At 34.7% G+C, this 25,216-nt stretch overlaps 1 long non-coding RNA gene and 1 pseudogene across 1 annotated transcript in view; one reads left to right on the top strand and one right to left on the bottom strand.

The window, feature by feature from the left end:
- Window positions 1-1,098: 1,098 nt before the first annotated feature.
- LOC115930578 (uncharacterized) overlaps window positions 1,099-25,216 on the bottom strand; it is a 52,849-nt gene continuing 28,731 nt past the window's right edge. Inside the window, exons 3-4 of the long non-coding RNA XR_004067208.3 lie at window positions 8,652-8,707; window positions 1,099-1,177 (exon numbers count right to left, since the gene is read on the bottom strand). This is a non-coding gene — a long non-coding RNA (uncharacterized lncRNA). The remainder of the gene's footprint in view (window positions 1,178-8,651; window positions 8,708-25,216) is intronic.
- Window positions 2,818-3,918, top strand: LOC101133625 (alpha-endosulfine-like; annotated as a pseudogene).

Below are 25,216 nucleotides of genomic sequence, written 5' to 3'. Positions count from 1 at the left end.
TGACCCTTATTTACTTTGGGAAAATAAGAAGGAATCAAAATCCAAGACTTCTCAAAGGAAACAATTCAACTTCAAAGGTTGTAGAAAGTAAATGAAGCACCAACTCTGCATTTAACTGGATGATAGAAGAAATGTCCGCCATCCACATTTTACTCACAGGAGCTTTTGGGTTTCATCCAGAAACAACAAATACAATAAAAGATACAAAATAGACTACATGGAAAATATAATTATATTATATAAATATATAATATATACATCTTTATCTATAAAGATAGAATTGTAAGTGCTTAAATAAGTGATACAGGGGCCGGGTGCAGGGGCTCATGCCTGTAATCCCAGAACTTTGCGAGGCCGAGCCAGGCCGATTGCCTGAACTCAGGAGTTCCAGACCAGCCTGGCCAACATGATGAAACCCTGTCTCTACTAAAATACAAAAAATTACCCAGAAGTGGCGGCATGGACTGTAATCCCAGCTACTCGGGAGGCTGAGACAGGAGAATCGCTTGAACCCAGGAGGTGGACATTGCAGTAAGCCGAGATCGCACAATGGCACTTTAGCCAGGGTGACAGAGCAAGACTCCGTCTCGAAAAAAAAGAAAAAAGAAAAAAAAGTGATACAGGTATGATGTATAAGAGTTTGAGGGAGCAATCAATTTAATTTGGAAAGATATATAATTCTGATTAAATCTTAAAGGTGTTTTGTATACCACACATGTGTCTCATATGGACACTCTCCAAGGTCGAAACAATACCACATCAGAAATTCTACATTCTTTTCTTTTTTTTCCCCTGTGAACAAGAAAAAAAATCAGGCCGTGCTTTATTCTCACGTAATCACCTCTGGGGAACACACTGAGAATTTTCTTCTCTGAATCACGTTGGGTGGCATCACACATGAATACTGACATGAGGAATTCGAGCCAGAGCTTCCTTTTACCCATGAAGGTAGGTGAGCATCACCTTTAGGGGTGGGGAAGGTCTCCTGCCATTGGCTGGTCACTGGTTTGCTTGTAAAAAACACAAGTCCACTTTCCCAACTGTGTAAACATGAACAGATTTGCTGCCTTCAGCTTTGAGTAATATAATTTTCAGTACCTCAGGCCTTGCCTTTCAGAACTTGTTGATAACCATTGGACTCTTTCTCATCTAGGGTAGCATCTAGGCCCTGTGACCCCTGTAAGAAATGTTGAGTGAAAGAAAATTCAATGAATACCCAATAAAATATGAACTCTATTTTCTCATTCTATGTAGTTCTGGATATGCATATTTTTATTGGGTTATAAGTTAGGAGGTGTATTTAGAATGGTCCTTGAACTGAAGTAGACTCACATTCAGGTAAGGGTAGTATTACTACAGTTACAATCTTGTTATCCTCATGCTTGTGTTGGAGATCCTACACAAGAACAATTTGGTTTGTGTAAACATGGTATATTTCTTGGCCAATAAAATAAAATTAAAACTTCCTTTAGCCAAATGGAAACAGTTTAGATTGACTACTAGGAACCCAAACCTCCAAAGTAAATGTAGCAAAAAAATTAAGGAAATACAAATTACATAGCTTGATGGGGACATGGAAAATATAATTATATAAAATATATAATACACACATGATTTTTATATATATCATATATATAAATTGTATATAAAAAATCATATATATATCAAATACATATATCATATATATTTTTATATATCATATATAAAATATATTATATGTACATATTATATATTTTATATATCATATATTACATATTAAAATATATAGGATGTATATAATACATAAAAATATAAGAATCACTTGGAATTAAAAATTCCTTAGTTGACTTTTTTTTTATTTTCCAACATGTGGCTATACTATTCATGATCTTTAATAAGAGACTTCTCTCTCTCATGGGAAGCAACACACTGTAAGATTCCTCCCATCAGCTGACTGTGGAAAATGAATCTGTATCAGTCCCCCAATGCCAGATCAAAAGGACTGGCAAAAAATGTCAGTACTTGACAATGATAACCAACCGTTATTATGTACTTCCTATTTTCTAAGTGTGGTCAGCTGTTATTCTACATATATTCTATAGATGTAGATGTTAATCTACATCTATACTCATTTAATGTGAATAACACCTATTACCATGAAGTCAGAAAATATCTGAGGATAGAAACCAGACTACATGAGAGTTCACTCTACTCGAGAAAGAATACAACATTTTTACTGAAGAAATGAGAGAAATGAGGTTGAAATATTTGTTACAGGAAAATATTTTGTAACAATGATCTATTTTAATATTAAGAAAAAAAAACCAGCCAATTTAACACTGAACTAGGGGATTAGGGTGATTGCTATAATCAAGAAGATTAATGTGACTTTCAAAGTCCTCATGAATGCCCAACCTACAAAGCTATGGCGCCCATAATCACTGTTTATATAAGGAAAAGTGGACAGTTTAGGAATTCACAGTGTTGGAATACTGAATAAGAGCTAGGTTGGATATAGAGGTATCCTGGTAAATTAGAAGACACTCTAGTTTGTAGAAAATATTAATCTGGTTGAAATCCAAATGAGATCTATTTTTCTATATTACATAAGAAGTTAGTACAAAATGGAGAGTCCATAAAGTTAAAAATTAAATTCATTAAATGAATTCCAAAGCAACTATATTGACCAAATTAATAAATTCAAAAATATGCTCTGAATCCGCTAGGGGTTAAACCAACCATGCCAACTGCTCTTGGACTGTTATTGCTGTTGTGTCATTGCCATTATTTTACTAAACCTATACTGTTGAAAAGCCAGAACAGGGGCAAAGGCCGCCATTTTGACTGAGCAACCCTAGTGACAGGAGCCGAAGCAGCAGCGCAGGTTGTCCCCGTTTCCTCTCCCCCTTCCCTTCTCCGGTTGCCTTTCCGGGCCCCTTACACTCCACAGTCCCGGTCCCGCCATGTCCCAGAAGCAAGAAGAAGAGAACCCTGCAGAGGAGACCGGCGAGGAGAAGCAGGACACGCAGGAGAAAGAAGGTATTCTCCCTGAGAGAGCTGAAGAGGCAAAGCTAAAGGCCAAATACCCAAGCATAGGACAAAAGCCTGGAGGCTCCGACTTCCTCATGAAGAGACTCCAGAAAGGGCAAAAGTACTTTTGACTCAGGAGACTACAACATGGCCAAAGCCAAGATGAAGAATAAGCAGCTGCCAAGTGCAGGACCAGACAAGAACCTGGTGACTGGTGATCACATCCCACCCCACAGGATCTGCCCCAGAGAAAGTCCTCGCTCGTCACCAGCAAGCTTGCGGGGTAACCTGAGCCCCCCTCTCCTCCCCTTCCTCAGCCACTGGACTTTTATATATTATAGGCAGGGATGAAATGGGCACCTAGTCAGATCTTCTCAGCTTGCTAGCCAGAAATGACTGTGATTCTGCTGGGGGCTGCTGAGAAGGTAATGTAGGTTGAAAAGGGGCTCTAAGTTTATTTCTTTCATTAGATTGACACTTCCACACACTCCCCGTAGTCCAGGTAGGGCCCAGAAATAGGAAAGGCTAGGATTGGACAACGCTGCAAATGCTTTTTTTGTGTGAGAAACTGGAGAGATGTGATTTCTTCTTTTGGGAGAGAATGTCCCAAAATTGATTAGGCTGAGCCTTGGGAATAATTTGGCAGGTTTAACATCCCAAGGCTAACCTAACATAGTTGGGAAAGGTAGATTGAATGAGACATGTTTTCTGTGCTTCTAAGTGTTCTGTCCCTTCGGCTGCTATTGCTTCATGTTTCCATTATGGAGGGTTTAGAGAATCCTTAAAAAGAAAAATTGACTTGCTTGCCTAAAACTACAGTGCCCCCTTAGCCTCCATTACTTAGTATCTCTTACAGTTTGCTCTGGCTCTCAAATAATGTAAAGATTGATGAACATTATTCACAGAAAATGGGCACCTTCTCTCTCTTTTCCAGCATGTTGCTTTTGAAAGTATCATGGGATAGTGGGAAGAGCACTGGTTTAGGAGTCAAGATGTCTGGGTTCTCACTCTACTCAGTCCCAGCAGAGCTGTTGTATAACCTTGGTTAAGTCATTTAGCCTCTCTGGATTTCTATTTCCTCATCTATAAAATAGAGTTAAATGTATGTAAGATTGATTCTGATTCTGAAGTCATAACTGCCAGCAGAAAAACTCCATACTGTTCATTGTAAAACTAAAAGTGAGGAAGGCTCATGGGTAGTTAACCTCTGCTCTGCAATATTGGGAAAGTACTACAGAGGGGAACCATTTGAGGGATGCATGAGGAGAGAGTAAATTGAGGTTTGGGGATTATAAATTCAGGCAAGAGAATCTTATAGATATCACAGTCTTGAGGGTCAAAAAAAAAAAAAAATACTTAGGAAGCTAGCCATGGAAGCTTCTTACCTCTGACCCAGCCCACTTTCCCAGCCTACCTCTGGGCCTTAGCTGCTAAAAAGCTTCTCTGGCAGCAGAGCTGCAGGCCTGAGGAAACATGCTCAGTCATGCACATATGTTCACTCATGTTTCAGATGCAGTCTGATGCCAGGTATATTGTTAGGGAAAGAGGAAGAAGGGTAAACTGAGCTAGCCCCTGGGGCTGAGTACTCCTGCAGGGCTGGAGGAGCAGGTTCTTAGAAGATGATTCACCTTGGAGGAAGCTGGGGAAAGTGGTTAGGGAGGGAGAGGAGGAAGACTGAGAAATCTCTGCATTCCCAGAACTCAGCAACCCAGCTCTTTTATGATGAGGAGAGGTAGCCATGCTGACTCATGAACAGGTGGAGGGAAGGGGTTGCAGGTGACCAGCATCTTCAATCTAGTTATCACCAGCTTGGCTAGAATCTTATTGAACGCAACTTGCTAGTTATGACAGAGAGGGCCAGGGTGAGAACTAATGTTCAAGAGCATGAGATTCTGTAATCCTCTTGCCCTCTCACATCACAAATTCTGATATGCCAAACATTTGGCCCACTGAGAATGACGGATAGACTTAATGATGCGCATGTGCGGGGATGAGGTGTGTATATACTTTCCTCCTGACTGGCCATTCAGTGTTCAGGCTGTCATTCAATTTGGATAGGAAAAAGTTGGTGAGGAAGGAATGGAGAGAGCAGGATCCCTGGACTCCTTGGTCCCCAAACTCCTTGACTGTCACTTGTAATTGTATGTATATAATTTTTGTGTTTCTTGCTCCATTTCCTCATGCTGTCATCCTTAAAATCCATGTGGGAAGGGGAAAATGCTGAACACCACTGTATAGTTTCTTCAACTGTCCCAGCCATGTTGTACATAGATATGTCATGTTATTATATATATAAATATATATATAATTTTGTACATTTTCTTCATCTCCGATTTTCTCGAATTCTGTACTTTTTTTTCTTTTCTGTCTGAGCTGACTTCTCTATCATTCAGCTTGAGTCCTCAAGACTACTGGTCACAATGAGTCTGATTTTTAGGAAGGAATAGGAGGAGCAGGGAAATCAGAAAAAACTGCTGGTCTCACTCTGTCTCTCTACCTGGTCATCTTCAATGCTAAGAAAACAAAGAAACAAGCTACATTCTGTATTTGCCAGTTTCCACAGCATGAAGTACATAGCTTCCTTAGCAAGGAGGGGTCATTCCAAAATCCAAATGCAAATTGCTTTGATTAAAACTAGATTATTAAATCCAAAAAAAAAAAAGAAAAGCCAGAACAAAAAAGACCTCTTTCTTCTCATTTTGCCTTGGATAATGCCCAAATGCAAAAATTTACAATAACAGTAGCTAACTTATTTAGTTCTTTCTATGCGTCAGCCTCTACTCTACATGCCAGGCAAAAATAAACTCATTTCATATTTAAGTCATTAGTTTTCCTTTAGATGATGGGATATGCTAGGGACTTTCAGTAGTATTGCATCAGCCAGTGGGGTTGCCCATTAGCCATTTTCTTTTTGGTGATGCTTTCTTCATTTATGAGAAAACAGAATTGATATACCATCACTAGGCAAGCATAGTTCTATAAGGCTTAATTTATTCCATTGTGAGATAATGTTTATCATTTTCAACCAGAAGAGAAAAGAAAAGCATGATGCTACTTCAGATAAATATATCTGCTGCTTTATAATATTAATTAAAATAATTTGCCCCATTTAGTAAGGGAAAGTTATAATCATATATCCTCACTTTCAATCATCTTGGGAATAAAAGAAAAAGATGGGTTTACTTCCAGGGAGATCATGTCCATAGGTTAGACAATGAATGATCCTCTCTTCCACTCTTTCCAAATGGTAAAGTCAGTAAGGGACTTCAGTTTTGCTTTGAAATAGAGCAAAGATACTTCATTTAATTAATTGTGAAAAATAATTATGGGCAATAACTATTAATTATTATTTCAGTAATGAAATGAAAGTATTTTTGTTGTATATTTATTTGAATAATGCCTTTTGTAGATTTCTGAACAATTCTTCCACTGCCTTATAAAAAGCATCTATGTAATATAGTAACCGATAAGGAATTGGGAGTTCCTCCAAATCTTTATTATATTCTGCTAGGATATAGCTTTAGGCAGCTGGACTAAATGATAATTCCCAGGATGAAACACAGTGGTTTGTTCCCCCAAAGAGCAAACTAATTTCAAACTAACCACACTTGTTCTAATGAACAAAAATTCCATACTACTCCCCTAGCACCTCAGGAGATGTAGACTTTCCAGAATATTAATATTAAAAAATAAAAGATGATCATATCAGTTGTTCATAATCATGATAGAAAGTCTTAATATATATTTTATCAATGGAAGACCTTTTACTGATCACAGAATATTTCTTCCACTGCATCCTACAAGTATTCACACAGAGGAGTCATCCCTTTCATCTTTGCTTAGATGGAATATAGTGATGAAATATTCACTAATAAAAGCAAATCCTACATTTTGATAATGTTAACATACTAGCTTAAAGTGAAAAACGTTGCAAAGATAACCTGATGAGCCTTATCTCAACAGACTTCTGGTGCCTATAGAAAAATGAAGAAATGGGGAAAATATCTAGCAGGAATATTTTTTTTTTTTGCAATAGAAGAGGAAGATAATTTCCAAACACAAATATATTGGCAGATTCTTATTTAAAATTCAACTCTCATTAAGGTGAAGGTCCTAGTTAGCAATTGGGTGTTTCAACTAGGAAGCCATCAGGATATTTTAAAAGTGTTTGCTAGAAGATGCTCATGTTTAATGAGGAAAGAGAATTGATTGTGTATTTAAGGAGGAAAGAGAACTGATTGCTCAGGCACCTCTTCTACTGCTCACAGACAAAACATATAATGAAAAAGGGTAAAGGCAGCTTTGTGAGACAGAGAATCAAATGGAAGCAAATATCATTTGTTTATCTGAAATATCCAAATACTTATGAATACGGGAAAGCAGAGCCTAAATCATGGAGATTTTGACTCAGCTTGTCACTCATTTTCCTAATATCAGCAAACACTTCAGCTACGTATTTAGTACAAAAATTCCCAAAAAGTCACTGTCATGGTTTGAATTCCTCCAGAAGCTAATCCCAAGGCAAGCATTTGAGTTCAAGTGATTTATTTAAAACATGATATTATAAGACATAATTAGGAGAATAAAGAAGTGAGAGAGAGACACAAGGATAAAGGTTGAATTGCCAAGACAGCATTCATTCTGAGCAATTGGATCTCATTCTGATTACAGAGCTTCGAGGAGACATAAGAAATAAGAGCGCTCTCAACTGAGAGCTGAGGAAGCTGGTGCACTAATCCACTCATGCCCTATGTCACTAGTGGGCATGAGTGAGAAAAATAATGCTGTGGGTGGAGACCTATAACTTCAGTATTTTTCCACCTTCTTCATTCTGTCTCACCAGTTCACCTGAATATATCCCTGTTTAATAACCTTGTCTGTTAGTTCTAAATCTGTTATAGCTTCAATTTGGTTTTGGGTGATATCTTCCTGCTTCTCTGAATGTCTAGTATTTTTCTTTTGATGCTAGTCATTTTGAATTTTACCTTATTGGGAGCTAGATTTTTTTTCTTTTTAAATTCCTATTAGTATTTTTTAGCTTTCTTCTAGGGCATAATTCAAGGTTCAAAGCTTTCTTCTGGAGTACAAACTTGGAAAGAGTTTGATTTTGGAGGTAGAAAGAGAAGATCTTACTTTTAAGATTTGTTAGGAGGAAACAGGACTGTGCTTCCTTTAGGGCTATTTTTCCCCACTTCTGAGACAAAAGCCTCTGTGTGTTCCACTCAACAAATGCCCCCTAAATAATGAGGTTTTCTAGTCTGGTTGGTTGAATCAGTACAGTTCTAAACTCTATGTCAGTACCACAAACTGTTCCCTCCAATCTTTTTTGAGTGTTTTCCCCCCTCACTTTGGCATGGTTCCTCACATGCAAGTGTTGAGTAGTATTGGTTGAATAATCAAGTGAAACACTATAAAATTTTAAATTTCTCTCTTGTTTAGCTTTGTGTGCTATGGTTGGATACAGGTTTATCAACAGTCAGAGGGTTTTTTTTGTGTTTTTGTTTTTTAAGTACAGGATGATTCCTACGTAGCAGCTTGTTTAGGCATTATTGAATAGTTAGAAAATAACAACAGTATATTAAATATGCTACAGCATTTATAGCATTGAAATTATCTCAAAACTTTACAGCAATGGTACGTACCTGGTTCTTCCACGAACTGCGTAGCTCACCTGTCCACCATCATCTTCATGTTTCACCTTAAAAAAGAGACATCAATTTTCCCCCTTTAATCATCTTGCTCAAATTTTCATGAAAAACTCAAGTAAAGCCAAGTACTAATTTTAGAAATATCTTTAGTACTGTTATCTTTGCACTGTTATCTGTAACAACAATAGCAAAATTCCTGGTAGTCCTGTGATCGAACCTCCCTTCTGCAACCAGATCATTTCTATGTCTAATGAGTAGATTTTGATCTGACTACCCAAAATGTGGAGATAGAAACATACAGGTGATACTCCAGTTCTTATCTACTCTGTAAATGTGGTACCTTTGCACTGTTTACAATAGCCAAGATTTGGAAGCAAACTAAGTTGCCATCAACTGATGAATGGATAAAGAAAATGTTTTATATATATATACACACATACATATATACATATACACATATATATGTACATATATGTGTGTGTATATATATATATATTTATATATATAAAATGAAGTACTATTTGGTCATAAAAGATAATGAGATCCAGTCATTTGTAACAACACAGATGGAACTGGAGATCATTATGTTAAGTGAAATAAGCCAGCCACCGAAAGATAAACATTGCATGTTCTCACTTGTTTGTGGGATCTAAAAATCAAAACAGTTGAGCTCATGGACATAGAGCATAAAGGGATGGTTACCAGAGTCTGGGATGGGTAGTGGGGAGGAGGTGCGGATGAGGTGGGGATGGTTAATGGGTACAGCAAAATAGAAAGAATGAATGAGAGCTACTATTTGATGATAGTACAAGAGGGTGACTACCGTCAATAATAACTTAAGTGTACATTTAAAAATAATTCAAAGAGTGTAATTAGATTGTTTGTAACTAGGTGGATAAATGCTTGAGGGGGTAGAAACAATGTGGTAGCTTTGGTAAGAAATCCTGCCTTAATTGAGATAAAGAAAATTTTCTCGCAAATGAGCCATTAAAATTCTAGCCATAGATATTTTTAAAAGTTGAACTGAATTTAGAAAGCTGTGTTTGCAAATTATAAATATTGCAGAAGGTCTTAAATGGTTTCCATTGTGAGATGTGAAAGAGTTCCCTGGTAATAATTCCTGGGTTAAATGAGAATGAGTGATTCATCAGTGCTTTTTAAGTTTAGAGAAAAAGGTGAATAAAATGAAATGGGAAAAATTTTAGGGAAAAATAAATACTCACAAATTAAATCTCTTCAGATCTATAAACACTCTGTAACTCTGCGGAACATAACATTTTCTTCTTTTTGGTTCTCTATTCAAGGATAACTGCTATCTCTTTTCACAAATAAAAAGCCACAATGTTCACTGCCTGACATGAGAATTAAAATTAAGCCCAACGATCTTTTTGCAATAATCCGGGTCTTTCTTGGTGATATTTCCATTTTCAAGAATGTTATTTTTAATATAGCAGCCATCACAAAATAATTCATACCAGTATGTCTCAAAAATATAATATGTCCCATAAAATATTTATTAAAATGTTTCCTGAAAAAACAAAAGATTTCCTTGTCAAAAATGTTTTGGATAATCTAAATATTAGATAATTTTCTCAGAGACTTAAAATGCACATTGTCATATATTGAAGAGTTCTGTAGTAAGTCAACCTATATGATTGTTTAACTTTGCAATTCTTGAGCATATTTAATTTAAAACTGTGTATTTTCTATAATGTATAAATACTATTATTGAACATTCAGAGAATGTTGACACAAGTTGTCTTCAACAAAATCTTTTATTTTTATTGTTTTTCTAACTTTTTTTGTTTTCAGTTAAGAGCAAGCTTAGGAGAGAGGCATAGCCCTGGAGATGGTGGCTGGGCTTGAAAGACAATATTGATCACCTTCCTTATTAGACCCAAGGATACCACTGCTTGACTCACCCACGATCCCACTCGTAGATCCTTCTGGCCAGAAAGCCCAGGATTTCAGCCCCTGCAATAGCATTGCCTGAACACAGTAAAATTTATTCATCTCAATAGCTTGAAAAGTCACTGGCCCTGATTTATCTCATATCTGCCCCATCCAATTTCTGAGTTATAAAGTCAAATATCTCTCTGACAATAATATTGTGAATTCCTATATGTTTTGTCAGGGAAATTGGAGGAAATTTCATCTTCTCCTTATTTATGTGTATAGCCATAAAAGTTACAATTTTTTTAATATGATTTTCTGTGGCTTCTAAATGAGAAAGTATAACCTCATATTTCAAAACATGTAGAAGAGGAGGTAATCTACATTCTTAGATTTGTGATTTTTAAGAAAAAAAGCTCTGGAGGGAAAGAGAAATGGGAAAGAAAAAAAGTACTAAAATGTCATACTGAACTTCAACTTTTGGATTTGAATATCTTTACTAGAACTTGTGCAGATTTTACTCAGGTGATTTAGGGCTCAGTGTCTTCACTTAGATTTTCCAAAGCAACTAAACCTCAACTTGTTCAAAATTAAAATCATATTCGTCCTGCAGATCCTTTGTCCCAAGCTGGATATTCTCCCTTGGGGAACAGAATCACTATTTAACTAATTGTAAGATAGAATCATAAAGCAGATTCTTGCAACTTCTTCTTAATGCCTTAAATCTAATCTATTGCAAATGTTTTTCAGTTTAGCCTACTAAATATCTCATGAATACTTTCATGTTTCAGTTTATCAACACATGTCTATAGAGGCCCTACTAAGTGTCTGTCATTGTAATAATAGACACAGAACACACAGCTCTGAAGATAACAGACTTCCTGCACTCAAGAGTGTTTATTCTAGTGGGGCAAGGGTGCAGGGTGTAAACAAATAAGTAAATATCTGATACATCAGATGAAAATAAGTGTTATTACAAACAATAAAGCAGAATAAATCCAATAAATAATTACCATTGGACACATACCATTTTATGTGGCAGCTTTTTTTAAACTGAAAATTAGAGTCATATAATCCATTCAGTGAGTGAAGGCCAGCATTTGTAATAAATTGTATAAAAAAGTAGAATCCAGAAAGAAAATTTCAAGTGAGTATTTCACACAGTAAAAATGACACTACACCTTGTTTTGTAGTTTTTTGTTGTAATTTATTAGGGTTTATGTATGTGTATTTATGTAACTAATTTATAAGTCTCTCCTAAAATACCTTTTAAATATGTCTTACCATGAAGCATCACTAAAAGAAAACCAAAAATTCAAGGAAAAGAAAGAAAAAAATATATCATATTGAACCATTGTAAGAGAAAAACACAGCTATGTGGTGGAAGAATATTCAGAAAATAAAACAACTTGTATATGGACTCCAAGGTAAGAGATGTGTTCAAGGAGCATCAAAGATCCCTGCATAGCTGCAGTTCAGTGAGAGAGGTGAAGTGTGATAGGATATGTGGCTAGACCATTTAGGGCCTGGTAGACTAGGGTTAGATCTTTCTAATTTACTCAAAGTAAGATAGAAAATCACTTGAGGGTTTGAACAAAAATGTCATTTTCTCATTCACTTTTTCAGAGATGTTCCTGTCTGGTATGTGGAGAAATGTAGGGAGTCAAAGATAGAAGCTAAGAGAACAGTTCGAGGGTAGAGCATGTAGAGTCTAGAAAGATATGAGAATTGACTTGAGACCAGGAGGTAATTGTGGAGAAACAGAAAAGTCATTTGATTCTGGTCCCATTTTGAAAGTATGGCCTAAATTATTTCCTAGTGAATTGGATGTGGATGGGAGAGACATAGAGGAATGAAGAGCACCAAGAGGTTTTGGTCTGAAATAGAGGAAATAGAGTTTGCATGTACTGAGAAATTCTATGAGAGGGGCACTTTTATAATCTGTAGGGAAGATAAGTGATCAATTGAGATTGAATTTTGAACAAGCAGTAGGGCATATCGGCTTAGTATTTGGGGATGTGATTTAAATTGGAAGTTAACAGAAAATAAATGATATGTGAAGTCTTGAGAGCTAATGAAAATAGCAAGGCAGTTTATTTAGACAGAGAAAGAATGCAAAAAAAACAGAAAGGAAGGAAAGGGAAAGGAAATGAAGGAAAGTTAAAAAAAAAGAGATGTAAGGACTCAGCCTTGGGGCATTCTAATTTTTAAAGGTTTGGATATTGAAGCAGAAAGAGCAGCCAATAATATAGAGGAGAAAAGAAGAGGAAGTAGAATCCTAAGTAGAAACTAAGAGAGAAAAGTGTTTCATGAAGGTGGTAGTGATCAAATATTTCAAATACTGATAGGTCAAATAAGATTGAATTTTTTAATGCAGATATTGGTGACTTTCGTAAAAGCGGTTAGATTGGTAGAAATTAAAGCATCACTGGAGTTTTCTACAGAAAACTGGAGCAGTAAAAGTGGCTAGTAAGTAAAGTTAACTTCTAAAGCTTTAATAACAAAGGGAGCAGATAAATGGAAAAGCTGATCATTGGTGGGGTATGTGGGAATGAGATCTAATTAACAGATAGTGGAATTAGTCTTAAATAGAAGGATAAACCTTTTCTCCATAGTTTCAAAGAGAGAGGAACAGAATATAGATAGAGACACAGGCAATTTAATAGAGGTGTGTGAACGTTTTCAGCTGATTTCTTTCATCTTCTCAGTAAAATATAAAACAAGACCATCAAGCAATGTTAAGAGGAACAAAAAGGTGATGGGGGCTTAAGGATTATTCATTAGGTCTTTGAATCTTCAATAGCCATCTACTTTTGCTCCTAATTAAACTATTTGTCCAAGTATCTAGAGTACTTCTTCAATTCGATCTGAAAATGGTACTATCTAGAACCATTTAAAAACTTAAAATTTCAATAGCTCCCCATTGCTCTTTAAATAACACCTGTAATATTTAAGTGGCTTATAAGCACCTCCAAGAACTGGCTCCTTCTGCATCTTCACCATCATCTCTCACCTCTTATCTCTCCAACTTTTAAGCAAAACTGACCATGAAATATGATTTTTTTGTTGTTGTTATCAGAGCCTTTTGGCCTGCTATTTTCAATACTCAGAAAGCCATCTAGCCTTATTCTTGCCTATTTAGCCTATTCATCCTTTGCAGCTTAACTCAAATGTTTCTTCCTCATAGAGTCTGTTTCTGACAACTCTCACTACCTTCCCACTCACAAGACTAGACAACATCCATTTGTTATATTCCCTGTTGGCTATTTTGATTTCTACCATTAGATTCTTATCAGTTTATAATTCTTTAATTTTCTCAATAAATACCTGTGCCCCTCTGTGGTTTCTTTGGGAACACTGTCCGTGATTGTTTTGATCAATTCTGAGGTCTCTAAAACAGCCCACTATAGAGTATCCTTCTTTCTTGACAGAGTTCCAAAGTGATTAAGAAACAAGACAAAGGGTAAACCTTATGGGCACCAAAATATCACCCTTATGATTGATAAAGTTTAAATAGTAAGATATACCTTGTATCTGAAGGCATATGAGCTCTCTAAAACTTATCCCCCAAACCAGGCAGACTCACATAATTGTGGCAGATCCTCCCTCCCTCTCCAGAAGCAAAGAGTATTAGTTTTCTGGAGCAACTCACTTCCAAACATAATGCAAGAGAAAGGTGTTAAACTATACATGCCCATTATTTTATTTCAAAATCACTAATCATATTAAACCACTGCTCTACTCTTGGGAAGAATGAATGAGAGGAAAGAAAGAGGAAAGAGCTCTTTCATTATAGGAGAAAACATCATGAGTAGGAAATAAATATTCCATGCTAACATGGATATAATGCAGCACTGGAGTTTATTCAAATCAGTGTTTTGTTTATAGCATACAAGCAACGCAATTTGTAAGAATGAGTGAATTAATGAGAATTAGTCATTGGCTTCTTGGCTTTCAATTCTTGTGGCACTATTCACAATAGCAAAGACTTGGAACCAACCCAAATGTCCATCAATGATGGACTGGATTAAGAAAATGTGTCACATATACACCATGGAACACTATGCAGCCATAAAAAAGGATGAATTCATGTCCTTTATAGAAATGTGGATGAAGCTGGAAACCATCATTCTCAGCAAACTATCACAAGGACAAAAAACCAAACACCACATGTTCTCACTCATAGGTGGGAATTGAACAATGAGAACACTTGGACACAGGAAGGGGAGCATCACACACTGGGGCCTGTCATGGGGTGAGGGGAGGGGGGGAGGGATAGCATTAGGAGATATACCTAATGTAAATGACGAGTTAATGGGTGCAGCACACCAACATGGCACATGTATACATATGTAACAAACCTGCACATTGTGCACATGTACCCTAGAACTTAAAGTATAATAAAAATAAACAAATAAAATAAAATAAAATTGCTTTAATACCCTCAAACCCTAAGTCCATTTGGGTAGTCATATCACTCATTTAGATTCTCTTTTTTACCTTATAACGGGGGTTGGCAAACTATGACCCATGGGCCTAGTCCAAACAACTGCCTGGTTTTGTCAATAAGTCTTTGCTGGAAGAGCATTCATGTGTATATTGTCTATGGCTGCTTTTGTATGGCAGTGGCAGAGCTGGAGTAGTTGCAACAGAGACTGTGTGGCCCACAGAGCCTGAAATATTTAACCTCCTATGCTTTACAAAAATAGTTTGCTGACTCTTGCTTTAGAAAGTCAAGAAAAGGACATGGTATGGGATGAGCAAGAGCATAAGCGACCACATATTCTAGATGTAAACCTGGAGAGGAAAGAGGACATTTAAGAAAATTCAGCAGGATGAGGAAAAGAGAGGTCTTGGTGGACAGTTACACTTTGGCACTGTCTTTTTATTTGATTGATAAATACATGGAGACAGCTGCAAAGAGAACACATTTTAGCAGGAGGCAGTGGTTTGGCTCTGGCTTGGAGAGTGCTTTATGGTTACCCTTATTGACCTCTCTCACCTGGAAGTAAGCTTGAATATCAACTCAGCTTCTCCACTTCCACCTGCTTTATTCACTCTCAGGAAAGGATTTCAAGCAGGCAGTTGCTTTTACCTGAGGCTGAAGCAAAATGCTGTCATACTAATGGCGTCCTGCCTGCCGATTCCATAAAGCTATAGCTATACGTATTTTTAATCTTCCTTGTTAAGCATCACTAACCATGTAGCTGAGAGATTCAGACAAACAGAGAAGGTGTCTTTTTATAGCTTTGTTCATAATATATTTCTATGCAGCTGTGTTCTTAGCAGCACCTCTGCCAGTTTCTGTAAAACTACCTTTTCAAAATAAAATGGAAAACGACAAAACAAGAAAAATGTAGTCTAATGCATCCATTCATCTAATTATCTCATCCTATAACAGGTAGGGGGGGGTACCTATAGTTTCTATTAGAATATACTTATATTTTTAATAGATTGAGTTTTTGTTTTTTTTTTTTGACAGGCGCCCGCCACCACGCCCAGCTAATTTTTTGTATTTTTAGTAGAGATGGGGTTTCACCGTGTTAGACAGGATGGTCTCGATCTCCTGACCTCGTGATCCACCCGCCTTGGCCTCCCAAAGTGCTGGGAGTACAGGCGTGAGCCACCACACCCCACCGATTGAGGGATTTTTTTAAGCCACAAAACATTAGCTGTGATACTGGGTTTCTGAAATACCTTGGTGCCTTGAAAATATGTGCAGTGGAGTTGAAAACAAAAAAAAAATAATAATAATAATAGCTAACATTTATTGAGAGCTTGCTATATACCAGACAATGATCTAAGAATTATTTTACTTAATCCTTATAGAAAACCTTGGGGGTAGATAATACGAGAAGCCCTATTTGATTAAAAAATGGCCATGCCCTTGCAATCATTAAGCAATAAAGGAGGGATTTAAAGATCTTATACAAGAGACTCCCTGATTTTCTTGGTTTATGGCATCCTTACTATTCAACTAATTTTTTACAATGCTCCAGTCCAGAAGAAATACCACACCACACAGTTTCACTCACTAAGTAGTTATGTCCAAGAATGTTAGTTAGCATTTATATCCTCTGAACTTAGTAGCCATTTAAAAAAAAATAAATTCAATGAAAAAATATTTTTATTTCATGTTTACACAACCACAATCACATACCACAATGAGATGTGTATACCTGTTGGGCACTACACAGCTTCTCAAAGCTTGGAATCAGATTGGATCCTATCAGCATAATTTTTGTTCCACATTGATTTTCACATGGTCCTTAATTTGTATCTTAGCAACCTCCACAAATTTTTGCATAGTTATGGCATCACCAAAAGGAAAGCAGCGTGATCTCATTTTGAAACCATAAGCTACTTAGACCTAATAGTTTCTGAGGTGTCCGACAGTTGTTGTTGTACTTCCCTGGGGTATTTAAACTTTCCCATAGTGACCTTATAAATTTATCATGGCATAGTGGAATGAATTTGGTACACAGTTCAGGAACTCCAGCCTTTCACTTTTCATAGCCTTCCATGTTGACTGTCTGCAAGGAATAGTAATCTGCGGTATGGGGAATTCAAAGGACCGAACAAGTAGTTCTTACCTTCTGGTAAGTGAGGAAGATAAGAGAGAGAGACATAAACAGGAACAATGGAGAAATGATGGAACTGGTGTCAGGTGAGGGAGTATGACAGTCCTAAATTACCACTGAGACCCTATACTACTGCTAGTCTAAGCACAAATGTGTGCTAATTCCTGCCACAACTTACAGGCACACAAAGAGTTTCTTATTTAGGATAAACTTAAATGATAAAAATCCAATAAATATTAGAGGCAGAATTAGGTACCCTCCATTTCTACCTCAGTAATAATTCCTAAATTCATTCTGTATTTTGCCTTTCTGCTATGGTTTCTTAACTCAAACATTTGTTACTGTTGTTTATTTTTCAATGAAATTCTGGAGTCCTAGGATCCTAAACATAGTTTTTGCTACAGTGCTACTCAAATGCAGTCTACAAACTACTGTCAGTCTGTGGAAAGTTTGTTATTGTTCTGCAACAATATAAGGGCAGGAATTGATGTAAGGATGTAGAAACTTTGATAGCAATTGGGCAAAGGAATTTAATTTTTGTTGGATCTAACAATAAAAAATTAGATCTTGCATTTTATATGTCACCCTTTAAGGTTTCATTTCTCTAGTAATTAATTTTTATTATGTTTTACAAAAGTTTTGTAAACAGCAGATTGGAAATTAAAGGACAAAATAAAACTGGTTCTTCACCATAGACAATTTGAGAAGCCCTGGTCTAGAAGGGGCAACTGGGTGGGCATGTTTCTTGGCCCTGTAGACTACTGACCCCATGGGGAGGGGCATGGCTTGGAGAAAGACAGGAGCTCTTTCTCCAAGGCATAGGACTCAGGATAAAGCCCGAGGTGCCCTGATCTAAGTGCTGCACCGATTCTGCTCAACACCCCAGCATCTTTCTAGGATAGAAAGGTAACTCATTTCTGTCTTCACAGCATCTAGCCTTATAGTTGGTGTATTAAAGGCACTAAATAAATAATATTTGAATGAGCAGGGGATTCAATACAATAATGATAATGATGATCATGGCGATGATGATTTCTATCATTTATTTTAATTGTGCTGTGGCAGGTGCTATGCAGAAAAGTTTATATAAATCATCTCTAATCTTCACCAGAACCACCATAACACCAAAATAGGTGTTATGCTCTTTACTGAGAGAGGATGTTATAATTTTACAATTTCAAAGAGAGAATGTTCTCTTGAGGTTATGCTTGGGGGGATGGAGTGGTGGTTTTATTGAAAAAAATGAGATTTTACTGAGTTTTAAAGGTGGAGCAGAGCTGTTGGAGTAGAGATAAAGAAACACCAGGGTGTATTTGGGCAGAATTATACAAACCAAAACATTCTAGACAAAAGGCACCTTCAGAACCAGAAGAATAAAAAAATATATGAAGTGTCTAGACGTAAGATACTAGGGCCTGGGAAAGATCATCATCTACATTAAGAGGGAATGTTTTAGTTAAAAGTATTCACATTTATTAAAAGCAAAACAACAGAAACAAAATTAAAACATTATGCCACTGAATGAAAAGGCTTTTATGGGCCTGACTTGGTGCTGGGTTCCTGATTTATTACATCAGAACGTGTTTTCCTTGCCTTCTTTCTATCTCTTTTACATATCCTGTTTAAATTTCCTATGCAAAAATGTATCACTACTTGAAATGCTTATTTATGGTGTTTCAGTCCATTTTTTATTTATATATATATCCTTATTCTCTACTTTCTAGGCTTTAAGCTCTATGAAATGAGGGTCCTTGTCTACCTCTTATTAATGAATACCTAGCACTTTGAAATGCTTCTAGCACATGCCTGATGCATCAACTACTTTTCCTTGTAAGAAACTACCAGTACTTACCAACAAATACTTCATGGCTTAAAACAACTTTATATTGTTATTGTCATCACAATTTTGGGGGCAGGAGGGGCAGTTTTGCTTCTGGTTTCACCTGGGTTTACTCCTGTGGCTGTGCTTAGGTGGAGGGTCAGCTCATCTGGCAATTGGTACTGGCCATCCGCAAGGATGCTTCATCTGTCCTCCACATGGCCTCTCCTCCTGCATTAGGTTAGACTGCCTTCCTTATGGGGCATTCTCAGGGTCATATCTTAAGAGGATAAACACAGAATCTTCAAAGGCCCTAAAGCCCAGCCTTAGAAGTTGTGCAATATCACTTCTACTGTATGTATTGATGAAAGCAGGTTATGTCAGCAGTCCAGATTCAAGGAGTGGGGAAACGATGCTACTTCCTAATAGAAGAAGATGTAAAACATTGTGGCCATGATTCTTAATCAACCCCAATTGAGGTTCAATAAAAAAGTATGATAAGAATGAATAGATAGTGTGATTAAAGGTATGACCAGGAAAGATTTATAATTACTTATAAATCTTTTAATTTATAAGTAATGATTCGTGTATTAGAGCTCTCTAGAGGGATCGAACTAATGGAATATATATATAGGAATATATATATATGAATATATATATAGGAATATACATAGGAATATATATAGGAATATATATGTAGGCATATATATGTAGGAATATATATAAGAATATATATAGGAATATATATAGGAATATATTTATAGGAATATATATAGGAATATATATATAGGAATATATATATAGGAATATATATCGGAATATATATATAGGAATATATATAGGAATATATATAGGAATATATATATAGGAATATATATAGGAATATATATAGGAATATATATATAGGAATATATATAGGAATATATATATAGGAATATATATAGGAATATATATATAGGAATATATATAGGAATATATATATAGGAATATATATAGGAATATATATATAGGAATATATATAGGAATATATATATAGGAATATATATAGGAATATATATATAGGAATATATATAGGAATACATATAGGAATATATATAGGAATACATATAGGAATATATATATAGGAATACATATAGGAATATATATAGGAATACATATAGGAATATATATAGGAATATATATATAGGAATATATATAGGAATATATATAGGAATATATATAGGAATATATATATAGGAATATATATAGGAATATATATATAGGAATATATATAGGAATATATATAGGAATATATATATAGGAATATATATAGGAATATATATATAGGAATATATATAGGAATATATACACATAGGAATATATATAGGAATATATATACATAGGAATATATATAGGAATATATATACAGGAATATATATAGGAATATTTATAGGAATATATATAGGAATATATATATGGAATATATATAGGAATATATATATAGGAATATATATATAGGAATATATATATAGGAATACATATGTAGGAATATATATAGGAATATATATACAGGTATCTACAGGAATATATATAGGAATATATATACAGGAATATATATAGGAATATATATAGGAATATATATACAGGAATATATATAGGAATATATATACAGGAATATATATAGGAATATATATACAGGAATATATATAGGAATATATATACAGGAATATATATAGGAATATATATACAGGAATATATATAGGAATATATATACAGGAATATATATATAGGAATATATACAGGAATATATATATAGGAATATATACAGGAATATATATATAGGAATATATATAGGAATATATATATAGGAATATACATATGGAAATATATATAGGAATATACATATGGAAATATATATGGAAATATATATATAGGAATATACATATGGATATATATATAGGAATATACATATGGATATATATATAGGAATATATATATATGGATATATATATAGGAATATATATATGGATATATATATAGGAATATATATATGGATATATATATAGGAATATATATATGGATATATATATAGGAATATATATATATGGATATATATATAGGAATATATATATATGGATATATATATAGGAATATATATATATGGATATATATAGGAATATATATATATGGATATATATATAGGAATATATATATATATGGATATATATATAGGAATATATATATATATGGATATATATATAGGAATATATATATATGGATATATATATAGGAATATATATATATGGATATATATATAGGAATATATATATATGGATATATATATAGGAATATATATATATGGATATATATATAGGAATATATATATGGATATATATATAGGAATATATATATATGGATATATATATAGGAATATATATATATGGATATATATATAGGAATATATATATATGGATATATATATAGGAATATATATATATGGATATATATATAGGAATATATATATATGGATATATATATAGGAATATATATATATGGATATATATATAGGAATATATATATATGGATATATATATAGGAATATATATATATGGATATATATATAGGAATATATATATATGGATATATATATAGGAATATATATATATGGATATATATATAGGAATATATATATGGATATATATATTCTTATATATATGGAGATATATATATAAGAATATATATATATGGAGATATATATATAAGAATATATATATGGAGATATATATATAAGAATGTATATATATATATATATATGGGAGTTTATTAAGTATTAACTCACGTGATCACAAAGTCCCACAATAGGCCATCTGCAGGCTGAGGAGCAAGGAGAGCCTGCCCAAGTTCCAAGACTGAAGAACTTGGAGTCCAATGTTCGAGGGCAGGAAGCATCCAGCGCAGGAGAAGGATGGAGGCTGGGAGGCTAGGCCAGTCTCTCTTTTCACATTTTTCTGCCTGCTTATATTCTAGTCGTCATAGCCACTGATTAGATGGTGCCCACCCGGATTAAGGGTGGGTCTGCCTTTCCTAGCCCACTGACTCAAATGTTAATCTCCTTTGGCAACACCCTCACAGACACACCCAGGATCAATACTTTGCATCCTTCAAGCCAATCAAGTTGACACTCAGTATTAACCATCACAATTAGTCATATGGATTCTTGAATATAAGGTGACATGATCAAAGTGGAGTTTTAGGAAGATTAATTTGCCTGTAGCTACAAGAGGAAATAAAATAGAAAAGAACTAGATGCAGGAAAGTCATTTGAAATCTGACTTGATAAACCAAAAGTAGTAAAATGAGTTACTGAGAAAGCCATCATAAATTATATTCCTATTTCCCATTTACTTATTTGGGATTTTACGCAATGTATGATGGTGGTATATTGCTAAATGATTGTTTGCCTTGGGAAAGATGTATGGAACCTGCCCGTGTATTGCAGGAGAATAAATAAAAAACATCTGGAAAGGGATTTGGATAATACTCATATCTGAGTGGCTCCAGCCAGTTATCCACATATTTATCAATTCGCTTCAATTTATTGGCAACTCAAGGTAGTTCAAGTAATGCAAGGGGAAATATGAGATCTGTTCTTTTGAAAAAATAACAACTTCCTTGTGGTATTTTTTTAACTCCCAAAGACATTACATTTAGAGGTAGTACTTTGTGTACTTTAAAGTACTTAAAGTCTCTTAGCCATTGACTAAGAACTGGCTGATACAAAGAACTAGAAATATTAACACATATAGCATTTCAATTTTCCCTAGAGATATCCTAATTTCGTGTCTTCCCATGTTGCTAAAAACAGAGTCTAATAAATCTCTATGTGTTTTCACTCTGGGTGCTTATGCTTGTCAGTTCTTCTCTGGTTCAAAGATAGATTTGAAAAACACCCCGTTTTTAGGAATGTTTTCCTCTAGAAAAAACTATTATTTTATTTCTTAGAAAAGCAATAGGAAGACAATTCAAGCTTAACAGGAATCAAGTCATAAATTTATCTGGGGAGTTCTGACATTTGTGCTTCACCATAAGAAAAAGAAATTGATGGATATAGTCCTTATTCTTATGTATAAAGCCAATATTTCAGAGTTTGGAACATTAAATCATTTTTTAAAAATTATCTCATTGTGAAATTAGTGAAAATTAAAATTTTAACTCTAATGCATGGGGCGTAGATATTAAAATCCTTTATATAATCATAAATTTTTGATGGCTAAAAACAATAACAATGGAAAATGTCAATACATTTTGGCTAATTGAACTTTTTCAAATTAAAGCCCTTGAATTTGTAGGTATAAGAATGTAAAATTGGTATATCTTTTATGTATTACTCACAATGCAATTCTATTTTAGCTCTTTTTAAAAGCATTTTTGTTGTAAGTACTTTTTGACCTTTCATAATAAATATAATAATTCAGGTTTCAGATCTTCTTTTCATCTTTAGACTTCCAACTGCCAATTATACTACTTTACTTGGCTAGATGGAGATTTTTTTGCTTTTTAGTTTCTCTGAGAATTGTAAGCCAGTGAGTCTGTAAGTTTAGTCCATCAAAAATCTACATCAAAATAATCAGAGGCCCCATTTCAAAATACAAAATCAGAATCTTTAGAAATGTAGTTCATTGAAATTTTTTAAAAATTAATTACTTATGTAATTATTTTGAACAATTACAGCTGCTCTGTATTTGACTCCCAAGAAATTTGTCCAACACAATCTAAAGTAGTAGGAAGTAATCTTTCCTTTGAAAACAAAATTGGAGTCACCTATGTATTTTACAAATATGTATTAGGTGCTTTCTTTGTATCAGGAAATGCCCAAGGTAGCAGAGATTTAGGCACTAGTCAGATCAATTGGCTGCCCTCAGGAAGCTCTAGATCCAGTGAGATAATTCAATCACAATACAATCAGAAAAATGCCATGAAACATGTCAGTATCCCCAACCCTAAGAACTTCAGAAAAGACTGAACATAGAGATGTTAGGAAAGGTTTTCTGGAAGAATAAAAATCACAGCATAGTTTTGAAGGCAGATTGTAAGGAATGAGGAATTTTGCATAAAGTTGAAAGATATCATGGTCTTTTCAGTTAATACTATCTGTTCTGTATTACTGGAACAGAAAACATAAGTAGAAAACTAATAAGAGATAAAGAAGTCTCCTGGAGTCATTTGTGAATTTCTTTTCTTATTCTGTTTTCTAAAACATTTTGAAATTTATTTGGCCAATAGACCCAGTATATGAGGGTATCTGATATCAGCCAACTAGTTTGTACAGACTATTACTAGAGAATATGATTAGTATTATTGTCAAATATTTTGCTGAAGTAAAAATCTCATTCTATAGGAACATAGAATATCTTGTTTCTAAGGTGAATCTTTTGGTACATAAAAGCAGCTTTCTGCCAAAAAATCTAGTCCTCAACTTGTTCCCATTTTAGAAAACAATCATTCACAACTCTGATCTTCATCTTATAACTCACACCCATTCTATCAACAAATTCGTTGGCCCTGCCATCAGAAAGTATACAGAATTTGACTACATTTCACCATTTGTATTACAACCACCTGGGCCTAAGCACCCATGTTATTCTCTGTATTTGAACAGTAAACCATTCCAGCTTTCATCCTTGTCTGCCTGTAATTTGTTCTCTACACATAATCTAGGATGAAACTAAAGTGAGTTTTCTATTACATAATGGGGTCAAAGAGAAAACTGGCTTTCAGCGGATCCACTTGAGGGCCTTGTGTCATTCCCTTCCCCAGTTTTGTTGGTAAATGTGCAAATGTAGCAGGCATGGCCTGAGGAGAACATGGTGACAAGGGCTCAGATGATTGTCAGTGAAGCTCTGCATCACCCCCCACTAGGTAAGTCCCCCAGATCAATAGAGGGACAGCACAAAGCTAAATCTAGAAATGGCATTAAAGGAGGAAATACTGAATATCAGTTGTGGCCTTATGACCAGCTCCATCTTTGGAGTTACAGTTTTTTGCACAAACCTTCCTCTCATATTGTTTTCCCTCAAAAATCACTCAAGAGGCCTGGAGAAACTATTGCTAGAAATTATACCAATAGATCTAGGCAACATGAAGGGTGAGCTGTAGTGGGCAATGTGCTGTGTCATCTAGATCTGCTTTCAGACTGAAAAATTATTCTCCTTGGAAATTGTTGTTGGCTAAAGCCCTCAGCCATCAACATTCTGGGGTTTTATCTTGTCTGAAGACTACCATCTTTC

The sequence above is a fragment of the Gorilla gorilla genome, chromosome 15 (genome assembly GCF_029281585.2).
Source record: "Gorilla gorilla gorilla isolate KB3781 chromosome 15, NHGRI_mGorGor1-v2.1_pri, whole genome shotgun sequence".
Lineage (NCBI taxonomy): Eukaryota > Metazoa > Chordata > Mammalia > Primates > Hominidae > Gorilla > Gorilla gorilla.
The sequence above is the reverse complement of the archived record's forward strand: the minus strand, read 5'-3'. Positions and strand labels throughout refer to the sequence as shown.